The following is a 12,314-nucleotide window of genomic DNA, read 5'->3' on the forward strand; positions in this document are numbered from 1 at the left end:
TGTCAACATACATGAGGAAAGTGGTTATTATGAAGAGGATATGTGATGTGCCAGCAAAAACTTCACATTAAAGGAATTCCCAGAGATATTTCAGGACATCGAAGGTACAAAAGATAAAATACTGAAAACTGATCCAAACTTGGAAAGGACCCTGACAATTTACCAAAGTTTCAAGAATGTGCCTGTTCCACATCATAATTTATATGTCACATTATTCTTAAGTTTTTACAAAGAAATAAAATGCTTTAATTCCTAGTGTTTTAATATTTTAAATTATAGTGAGTGTACTAAAAATATTAGTTTTACTGTTTGCTCATTTCCCTATACATTTACAACAAACAGAAAGTTTTTAATATTTTGACAAAAATGACAATCTTAATTTTTCCTGTTGATTATGAGGATTGCTTTGTGCATTTCCAGCTTGCACAATCCCACTCTATTGTGCAAGGTGAGGACTACTTGTAGTTAATTATCTCTTTCTTCCACCAACTCTTATGATGGAATCCTAGTGCCTGACAGAGTGCCTGGAACAAAGGGCTCCATCTGTCTCAGGTAGCTCTTCCAGGCAATGGACCTATTCCTTTCTTAACCTTTCTGCTTTTAACAAATTAAAATTAGCTCCTTTGGATCTTTCTGAAAGAAAGCCCTAGCCAATTTAAAAGTTTATGATGTTATTTTTATGGTTTTAAGAAACATTCTTGTAGCCACCTGATATAGACTGAGTATTTGTGTCCCCTGAAAATTCATATGTTGAAATCTAATCCCCAATGTGATCGTATTTGAAGGTGAGCCTTTGGGAGGTTATCAGGTCATGAGGGAAGATGCCTCATGAATGGAATTAGTTCCCTTATGAGAGACACCAGGGAGCTTCCTTTTCCCTTCTGCCATGTGAGGACACAGGGAGAAGATGGCATCTATGAACCAGAGCAGGGCTCTAACTAGACACCATATCTTCAGACAAATTGATCTTGATTTTCCAGCCTCCAGAACTGTGAGAAATAAATGTTTGTTGTTTATAAGTCATTCAGTTTATGGTATTTTTTTAATAGCAGCTCAAATAGACTAAGGCATAATCCTTGATTAAATGTCCAGTTTTTCACATTTTGTACATATTCTTGTAAGAGATAATCCTTGAGTTTACTGATTGAATTTTGTTTTAGAGAGTGTCCTCTTCCTTGTAAAGATCTTCCCATTAAGAATTTTAGAATAGGGCTTCCCTGGTAGCCAGTGGTTGAGAATCTGCCTGCCAATGCAGGGGACACGGGTTCGAGCCCTGGTCTGGGAAGATCCCACATGCCGCGGAGCAACTAGGCCCGTGAGCCACAACTACTGAGCCTGCGCGTCTGGAGCCTGTGCTCCGCAACAAGAGAGGCCGCGATGGTGAGAGGCCCGCGCACCGCGATGAAGAGTGGCCCCCGCTCGCCACAACTAGAGAAAGCCCTCGCACAGAAACGAAGACCCAACACAGCCAAAAATAAATAAATAAATAAATAAACCCCCCCCCAAAAAAAAGAATTTTAGAATATATATTGTAAAGCAACTATACTCCAATAAAAATTAACTTAAAAAAAGAATTTTAGAATATATATATATTCTCTAAATCTTTTCAAAATAACTTATGGTGTACTGATCCCTCATGTTCAATAAACTTAAGATGACATTTTTGCTTTATTGCCCCCATATTTACTATTCCACATATTTCTTCAGTGGTCAAGATCTGTTCCAACCAAAAGTTCTTCTCCTAATTCCACTACCTTCTGTAAATTTTCATAGAGAAAAGTAAATTAATTTATGTGATTCTCTGTTTTAAATCAATGAGGGTTTCACCTGATGTCTGGACAGCCCAGGTCCCCATTACTATTAATATTATGTAGAATTATGTAGACTATTACTGTCCTTACCTACATTAAACTTTAAGAAGAAGTCAGGCATTTTTTCATAAGGTTCAAGATCTGTGATCATTTTGTGGACTGCATCACCCATTTGCTCCATCTAAATGCGGACATATAGTTCCCACTCAGAGTGGCATCACTTCCATTTCTTCTTTTATCTTCACATTGCTTTTAGCTGCAAATTGTAAAATTCCATGAAGTTAAATCTCCATGAAATAGAGTATATATTTTTTCTACAGAACCTTTTGTTTCTGTCATAATGTTCTGAATGTATGGATATCATTATACCAAGTCTCAGAGATACGTTGCTACATTTACCTCTTTTCATTAACACTTGACATTCATTTCATTTGCTACCCATATCTATGCATCCTCATATAGACTTCTAAAGAATATGTGCACGTGAATATACTGGTCTTAGCCTGGGTGCCTCACCTCTACCAAAGCAGACCCTGGCACAAAGTTTTATAAGGTAGCTTATCTGATAGCATGTTTCCAGGAAACAGTACTGAACAAAAGGAGCATAAACAGAGAATTGGAAAAGCTAATACAAAGGAACATTATTAAATAGGCTGTTCCTGTAGGCAGCAGTTTTGTGATAGAAACAGCCACCTAAGGAACAAAAGGGAGAAGCATTTATCCGTTGACTTCCAATGCCTATTGGGTTTGGTTTGGTCCATAGAGTGTTACCTTCTTCCCAGTTCTGGGATGCTCGAATATTGTAGAAACTTAATGTAATTAAATTTGAAAAGAAATGAACAAACACCTATACAATTGCCACACTAATCCATCAACTTTAAAAGTATAAATAAATTACAGTATAGCCTTACAATTGAATATTATACTGCACTGAAAATTAATAAATTCCAGCTGTTTTCAACAATATGGATGAATCTCAGGAAGGCACATTTACACCTAAAACCTAAGCAAAAGCATCTATTTTATAAAGTGATCAATATTCCAAACAAAATATGGTTCATCGATAGAAATATATACAGAAAAACCATAAAGATAAACACAAAGTTTAGAACAGTGACTAGTACTGAGGAGGGATGGAATGGGGTGGGATAAAGAAAAAAGCAAAGCAGTTGTGTTATTTTCCTTAGAAACGGTGCTGGGGATATGGGTGTATATTATACCATTATTCTTGAATCTTTATATGGTACATATATTTTGTAAGTGTTCTTTTGCAACTTCTCAATATTCAATTTATAAAAATAGTATTTAATAAAAAAGTTAGAATTCTTAAAAAACCATGTTTAGTAAAAGAACACACAAATGGAGTGTCTGCACTTGTAAATCTGTGGAATTGGGCCTTTTCTGACAATCTTCAGTGAATATTTTATATTCTCACAGACATCTCTGTTATAAAGGTTAATAACTATTGTTAATTTAGCCATCACGTTATAATTTAGCGCAATTATTCCTATACAAGTTAGCATCAGAGTTACCTTGCCATTAGAGCTGTGTCCTTGTTGACCATGGACCTGATTTTGATTAAAATCATAACCTTATTACATTAAGCCTACAGCATGAGACTTCCCTCTCATTTAATATTGCTTTACTTTACTAGCAACCAGTTTTCTCTCTAGCAAATTGTTTTTACGTTTCCACTTTTCCTGCTTCCCCTCGTTTTAATAATTATATTGACAAAACTCTAATTACTATCTCCAGAACAGGAATTTTAGGAAGCATAATCAATTCACATTTTAATAAATTTTGATATCTTTGTGCTTTGTAAAATTTAATATGATGGCTTGTATTTAACAGCATGTTACTATATTATTTCTGCCACAGAATGGCATTTTTCCTTCTATACAGTCTCTCATTTATCATGGTGAAATACTTTCCCTCCAATTAATTATTAACACAATTTTAGCATGAAGAGATCCTTTTATATCACTTGACTTTATAATAACTGCATTCTCATGAAAATAATATTTTCAGAAAACTGAAAATATTTTAGTGCATAGCAAATTATGCAGTCTTCCCAACTGCAGATATTGCTTAGAAAATATGAAATTAAGGAAAATTATAAATTAGGTAACAAAAATTTTTGGAATAGACAAAAATCCTTCTTATTTAGCTTCTCTTTCTCTTAGTATAAATACCTAAAAGAACAAATATTTGAGTATCTCATTTAAAATTCTTGACTTACATAAACAAAAAGGGAGAGGGAGTTCTGCTAATATTTTCTGGGTTATTTGTATCTATGAGAACTACTTAAATTAAATTGCTACCTTAGGTCCTTAAGAGGCCATTACATTATTTACGAAGGTGATGACAAGAGGGACAGGTGTGAAAGAGGATGGGTAGATAAATAGATAGATAGATAGATAGATAGATAGATAGATAGATGGTAGATCATTTTCTTTCATTTTCTTATTTTGATTTTAGGGTACTGCCAGTATGTGAGGGAATCTATTGGCCAGAGGACTTATCTGGTTGGGGGAAGTTCCATGATAAAGTCCATGTGCTGATTTCTCACCCTAAAATGCTAAGCCAATGCACAATAGCATCGAGCTGCTAGATGATGACAGAGACATTCTAATGCTAGCAACGAAGGACACCCAGTCAGCTCTGTGTCAATATCCCATTAACATCCAGAGATAGCCTTGGGGGAACTATAAAATTACTTTGATCAACCTTCCCCTGCATGGTCATACCAGACTATTCTGGAAATACTTATTCATGTCTCTTAATTGTAAAGTCAAATCAGTTTTCTACAGGCATTCCTTAACTGTGCATACCCTAGAACTGCCAGATGACCAAGGTTAGCCCCTAAAACCCCCGGGAAGCCCAGAGTTCCTCACTTGGGTATAGAATGTAACCATACTGATGTCAGGGAGGGAAAGTCAGGGCTGGCACTTCACTGCCTATGGCCCCTATGTGGAACACTGTCAACTTTGACCAGTGTCTAATATTCCAGAGAAAGCTTCTGTGAAGAGCGTTACCATGCTCTGAGATTTCCTCCACAGGACACTCACCATATTCCAAGCCTCTGTTCTCTCCCAGATCGCTGTGAGTCTCTGTCATTATCTCAAGAAAATACCACAGAGCCTCTGTTCCTAGTTTAGGATAGCTCTAGAGAATGCTGGAGCGGAACTTAGTAGCATGTGAAATTTTCTGAGCAACGTAAATGCTCTGGGGAGATCCAGGAGCCAACCCCAGGACTATTGGTCCTCCTATGGGTTGTCTTTTCTCTGGCACTAGTCTAGAAAGAAATCCCTGTATCTACGATGAGTCATCGTTCTTTTGGATCAATCTTGAGAAAACACAAAGAAAATGTGGACTTGTCTACAGATACGCATCTTCTTGCTTTCTGGGTAATCTAGTCCTATCTGTCGGCTTTATTTAACAAAGAAATAAGGTGATCATCTTACCTTTCCTCATCCTGTCCCTCCTTCTGAAAAACAGAATCCCAGGCACACATACTTCTGGATAAGAGCGAGAAGATTTAATAGACACATGGAGAAAGAACAGGCAGGTTAGCCACACTTAAAAAGCCCTGTGTCCCAGCATCCCTCTCCTTTCAATGCTATGGTGCACTGACTCCTAATTCTTCCAAAGTTCATTTCCACACTCTCCAATGCCTCGAGGTATAGGACATATTTGCAGCAAAGGGATATTCTCACGATTCTTTGGACATGTGTCATTGTCCTCTCTGCATATTGAAAATAATTAAAATGCCTCAGAAAGGTATGGCCCAAGGCACTAGCTCCCTGCTTCTCACATTCACCTGCCTGTAAGAAGCCAGCTCAGGCTCCTTTGACCAGCCATGGAGGAAGGCTGAACTGTTATAAATGACTTTAATAAATGCAAACTACAATGAGACATTTTAGGTCTTCTGTGGTGGGCCCTTTAGGTTGATTATCAGTTTATAAGTTATTCTGTAAACTGCATACATGAATTTTATGGAAGTAATGATATTACATGGACCCAAGTGTCATTTTTCAAAGAGATGTCACATGACCCGGTACTTAATGTTTATGGCCCAAGAAATGCCAAATGCTAAATGCTAAAAGTTTTAAATAGTTAGAAACTGAAAAATAAAATAAAATTCACCCCTGATTTGACCAAAGTAGACATGAGTGACATTGAATGGCAATATTTCAGTACAGTTGCTAGATATATATCAATTTGTTCCTCTTTGTAGATGGGTCTGTAAAGGTCATTCACATTTTACGTACTGTACAGCAGCCCCTATGGTTTTGTGATTCTCTTTTATATGAACTGGAAACTCTATTTATAGTTTTCCCTGATTGCACATTCAACTCTATTCATATTCCTTCTTGCACATATGCCGTTAAATTTATGGAGTTCCTGTTCAAGTATTTACATTTTTCCTTCTGGACGTAAAAGAAATCTTTAAAAAAATTATGTGCAAGGAATTGTATGTTCATTATAGTTCACCTGATGGAAAGATTAGAGTGGATATCCTCAATTATGTTTTACTCTGTACAAGGCATACAGCATATTTTGTCTTATTATTGAAATAACTAGGACCCATTCGAATTTCAAGGGAAACATACCAGTAGAGGATGGTTAGATGTTTTACATGATCATTTACTCACCTGTACTTAAAGCTTGAGTGCAAAGATGTTAAACAGTCTTAAAATTGTTAACTTCTCCTTACAGAGTTATTTTTTTCTTTATTTTTCCTGTATGGTTAAGAACATCACAAAGAAAATTTCTTATTGAAATGAATGTTATTGATAGTAGTAATAACATGTGGAAAATATTAAAAACAGATTAAATTGGTGGGAAAAAAGCAATTTTAAGTAATACCTCTGTGTTGCTCTCCCACTCCTTATGCTCCAGGGTATGCATCTAAAGGAATACACACATCAATCTTATTAGTGTTAATAGTCTAGATACCTGAATTCCTTGGCATGTCTCTAAATATTTAAGTCAGATTGTAACAAAATCATGTACTTGTTCACTTTGCAAAGGTGCACCGGGGAGATAAAATGGCAATAACTTATTTTATCTGTAAGGTTTGAGGGTAAGCAATATTAATGGTTTGTTAATGGCTTAATGAGTGGGCTACAAACCATTTAAGCATGCAGTGAGCCTTAGCTTTTCAATGACTTTCCTAATGAAAGATCTATATGACTGCATGTCTTGTGTCACAATAGAGATAGTAGGGAAGGTACCTAAACAATGGTGATGGTAAATCAATTGATCGGTAACCTTGTTTTTATACAGCGAGAAAGATATGGAGAGAGCATTTTACTATAGCTTTATTTCTAGCTGAAGATCAATAAATAAAAGAGACAGCTCACTATTTGAAAATGCTCCCTTTTACTTTGCTTCGAAAGCCAAGGCAGGCAGATTGATGTCCTATTTTGTAGATGTGTCGGTTTCCTTTGTCACTTCTCAAAGATTTAAAGTTCTTCAAAATTAAATATATGATAAAGAATATCTGTGAATCTAGACCTTATTGTCATGACTAAGGTTCAGATTGAAGATAAAGCTGTGGCATGGTAAAAATGTTCTATTTGGTTTTATATTATTCATGGATATCATTTTTTTAATTGTCCATCAAAGAAAAGATTCTATTATTCTCATTCGTTGAATTTTCTTTCAGAAAAATGTAGAACATGTGAAACTAATCATAATACTAGTAGTGATAACATTTCAAAATGCAATAATTTGAGATATTGTTAAGAAAATGAAAAGACAAGCCACAGACCAGGAGGAAATATTTGCCGAACATGTATCTGATAAGGGACTTACAACCAAAATACACAAAGAACTCTGAAAATTCAACAATAAATAAACAAAATTCAATTTAAAATTGAGCAAAAGATCTGGACTGATACTTGACAAAAAGATATGTAGATAGCAAGTAAACACATGAAAATACATTCAACACTGCTAGTTATCTGGGGAAAAAAATTAAAACCTCAGTGAGATACTATTACCCACCTACTGGAAAGAAAGACTAAAATAAAAAGAACTGACAATGTCAAGCACTGGAGAGGATATGGAGCAATTGGAACTCTCAAACACTGTTGGCAGGAATTCAATGGTACAACTTTTTGTGAACAGTTTGGCAGTTCCTTATAACATTAAACAAACAACATACAACCAGCAATCCGACTCCTAGGTACTCACCCAGGAGAAATGCAATCTTATATTTAAACATAAACCTGTTCACAAATGTTTATAATGGCTTTGCACATAATTGCAAAAAAATAGAGACAATCCAAATAGCCTTTTACTGGTGAATGAATAAAGAAACCTGGGAATATTCACACAATGACATAAAGTAATAAAGAGTTATAAACTACTGATACCACAATATCTTATATAAATCTCAAATGCATATGCTAAATGAAAGGAGCCAGACTCAAAAGGCTACATAGTATATGATTTCATTTATAAGACATTCTTAAAAAGGCAAAGCAAAAAGGGAACAGAAATCAGATCAGTGCTTGGCAAGAGCTGGGAGTTGGGGGCAAGTTAACTACTAAGGAGCATGAAGGAAGAACTTTTCTATATCATAATTGTAGTAGTATTTATATAAATGTATGCATTTGTCAAAACTCATGGAATTTTACACTAAAAAGGGGTAAATTTTATTATATGTAAATTAAATTTCTATAAACTTGAAATTGCAATAACATGGAATTAACATAAGAAGTTATCAAGAATTATGATCTTTCAAAAACTGAATATATAAATGTTTTAATCCTTTAACTGTAGATGATGAGATAGTTAACCTCTGACTGGTCTAGGGTAGGGACTGGCAAACTTCAGCCCATAGGCCAAATCTGGCACACCACTTATTTTTATAAATAAAGTTTTATTGGGACATAGCCAAACTTTATTTATGGATGCTTTCACATTCCAATGGCAAAGTTGAGTATTTGTGATAGACAACATATGGTCCATAAATCCTCAGATGTTTATTATCTGGCCCTTTGCAAAAGAAGGTTGTTGACCTCTGGTCTAAGGCTAAATACCACACTCATTAAAACTCTTGATCTTCCTATAAAATTTAGTATTTTTTTAAAGATACCCAAAATTTAAACAAACACAAACAAAGGAAATGCCATCAGTAATACAATCAATCAAACTTTATAGTAAACATTTATTAAGCATGTACTATATGCCAAGTATATAAAAGTGAAATTTCTATTTTTGCCTGAATTGTGGAACTTAAAATTCAGTTGATAGAATTTTTTCTTAAAGAGTGAAAGTTCTATTATAGAGATTAAAATTGAAGGAAGAGTTGTTATTTCATTGAATATTTTATTCTTCCTTTCAATTTCCATTTTCGCTGTTCTTATTCAGACTTCGAGTCTTTCATGGACTTCTGGCCTGGCCTCCATGCTGATCAATTAGTTGACCTTCATACTAATGCCAGAAATATAAGCTTATCATGCCTCTTCTCAATACAGTTCAAAAGCTCTGTGTTGGTCTTGGAATTATTTACAAACCCCTTAGGATGTACATATGGCACTTTATCATCTGGTCTCAATTTATTTCCATACTAATTTCCTATTTTATTTCTTACATCCCAGGTTTCTGCCACTCTAGAGTATTCCCAGCCCTTAAACATGCAATATTTTTCTCTATTTACACATTTCCTTCTTTACTCTAGAGGGTCCTTTTCCAGCATTTCTGCCTCTAGAATTCCAATTACTCCTCAAGGCCAAGTTCATTTGCCAAATTCTCTGTGAAGTCTTGCTTGGTTTTGTTATGACGTAATTGCTTCTTCCTGTTTTCACAGCACTTTGCTTATATCTGTAACTCTAACACTCCTACCATGTTGCCTTATTAATTGTCCCATGTTTGTCCCCCATCTTGTTCATGTGCACTGATAGGAGGGACCACATCCTGTCATTTGGTCCCCTTCTTCCGTAGCACCTAAGATTATATTGATACATGGCACGTGGTAGGTATTTGGCAAGTACTCCTTGACTTGTATTTAATTAAATTCAAATTTTGGATAAGCTATTTTTTGTAAAATCTTACAATAATGATGACAACTTCAAAATTCATTCACAACATTATTTTATATTGTCTGCCCCTCCAGCTACCTTATATACCTATTTTTACATCCTCAATATCCTTAGCAGTCCAAATCATGGAATTTAGTGTGTATTTTTAGAATTCCTAGTTGAAACTCATCTAGTCCCTTTAATTTTCCTAATCATTTTGATGTTCTACCCTCTCTTTAATTCTCTGCATGTTTAAAAGTTCACATGGATTTACAGAACAGATGTTTATAGTTTCACTAAAGGCAAAGGAAAAAAGAGCCAATACTTTTAGAATCTAGGCAGATCAGCTTTTCTCCTACTTCTCTCATGGGGTATCTTTTTCAGCCAGATATGCCTGGGCTGACAAGGTTGTTTCCATGTGTACAAAAATGCTTGTGAGCATGGATTATGTCTAGGGTCATTATACTGTGTCCTCTACCTTTAGTCCCCACTGCTAGGGTAAAAGTGTCATTGCTGGGACTTCCCTGGCTGTCCAGTGGTGAAGACTTTGCACTTCCACTGCAGGGGGCATGGGTTCCATCCCTGGTGGGGGAACTAAAATCCCACAAGCCACTCAGCACGGCCAAAAAAAAAAAAAGTGTCACTGCTTTCAAGTTTTTCTCTTTTGCTGTCAATGTGAAGCACATTTTTTTTTTCCATTAAAGTAAACATTCTTTCACTAATTGATTCAGTGCACTGTTCTCTATCATTCCAATGAGGCTGCAATGGTCAGCCTCACCCAGCTGTTAAATTGTGGAATCTGAATTTAAACTTGTGCAGCGAGCACCCAGCAGGAAACACTATGCATGTGGCCTCCAGATATTGTATGTCCACTATCTCACTCTTAGCATCAAGACTTCTGAGGATCAGAATGGACAAAACAAGATATGAAGGACCTCTTTAATATGCTGATTTTATTTACAGAGCTAGAGCAAAAAATCTTAAAATTTGAATGGAGACACAAAAGATGACAAATAGCCAAAGAAATCTTGAGAAAAAAAAAAAAGACGAGCTGGAGGAATCGGATCCCTGACGTCAGACTATGCTACAAAGCTACAGTAATCAAGACAATATGGTACTGGCACAAAAAAAGAAATATAGATCAATGGAACAGGATAGAAAGCCCAGAGATAAACCCACACACCTATGGTCAACTAATCTATGACAAAGGAGGCAAGGATATACAATGGAGAAAAGACAGTCTCTTCAATAAGTGGCGCTGGGAAAACTGGACAGCTACATGTAAAAGAATGAAATTAGAACACTCCTTAACACCATACACAAAAATAAACTCAAAATGGATTAGAGACCTAAATGTAAGACCGGACACTATAAAACTCTTACAGGAAAACACTCTTTGACATAAATCACAGCAAGATCTTTTTTGATCCACCTCCTAGAGTAATGGAAATAAAAACAAAAATAAACAAATGGGACCTAATGAAACATAAAGTTTTTGCAAAGCAAAGGAAACTACAAACAAGATGAAAAGACAACCCTTAGAATGGGAGAAAATATTTGCAAACGAATCAACGGACAAAGGATTAATCTCCAAAATTTACAGGCAGCTCATGCAGCTCAATATCAAAAAAAACAAACAACCCAATCAAAAAATGGGCAGTAGACCTAAGTAGACATTTCTCCACAGAAGACATACAGATGGCCAAGAAGCACATGAAAAGCTGCTCAACATCACTAATTATTAGAGAAATGCAAATCAAAACTACAATGAGGTATCACCACACACCAGTCAGAATGGCCATCATCAAAACATCTACAAACAATAAATGCTGGAGAGGGTGTGGAGAAAAGGGAACCCTCTTGCCCCGTTCGTGGGAATGTAAATTGGTACAGCCACTGTGGAGAACAGTATGGAGGTTCCTTAAAAAACTAAAAATAGAATTACCATATGACCCAGCAATCCCACTACTGGGCATATACCCAGAGAACACCATAATTCAAAAAGACACATGCACCCCAATGTTCATTGCAGCACTATTTACAATAGCCAGGTCATAGAAGCAAACTAAATGCCCATTGACAGACAAATGGATAAAGAAGCTGTGGTACATATATACAATGGAATATTAGCCAGAAAAAGGAACGAAATTGGGTCATTTGTAGAGATGTGGATGGATCTAGAGACTGTCATACAGAGTGAAGCAAGTCAGAAAGAGAAAAACAAATATCGTATATTAACTCACATATGTGGAACCTAGAAAAATGGTACAGGTGAACCAGTTTGCAAGGCAGAAATGGAGACACAGATGTAGAGAACAAACTTATGGACACCAATGGGGAAATCAGGGGGTGGGTGGGATGAATTGGGAGATTGGGATTGACATATATACACTAATATGTATAAAATAGACAACTAATAAGAAACTGCTGTATAACACAGGGAACTCTACTTCACTTTGCTATATATTAG

General features: G+C 35.7%; 1 long non-coding RNA gene across 1 annotated transcript; it reads right to left on the minus strand.

The window, feature by feature from the left end:
* Nucleotides 1-1,962: 1,962 nt before the first annotated feature.
* Nucleotides 1,963-6,725, minus strand: LOC133076502 (uncharacterized). Its single transcript, XR_009697545.1, has 4 exons — nucleotides 6,681-6,725; nucleotides 6,467-6,553; nucleotides 5,276-5,329; nucleotides 1,963-2,067 (listed from the first exon to the last, which is right to left on the minus strand). It is a non-coding gene; the product is annotated as an uncharacterized LOC133076502 (long non-coding RNA).
* Nucleotides 6,726-12,314: the final 5,589 nt, after the last annotated feature.

Source organism: Eubalaena glacialis, chromosome 16 (genome assembly GCF_028564815.1).
Source record: "Eubalaena glacialis isolate mEubGla1 chromosome 16, mEubGla1.1.hap2.+ XY, whole genome shotgun sequence".
In the NCBI taxonomy this organism is placed as follows: Eukaryota; Metazoa; Chordata; class Mammalia; order Artiodactyla; family Balaenidae; genus Eubalaena; species Eubalaena glacialis.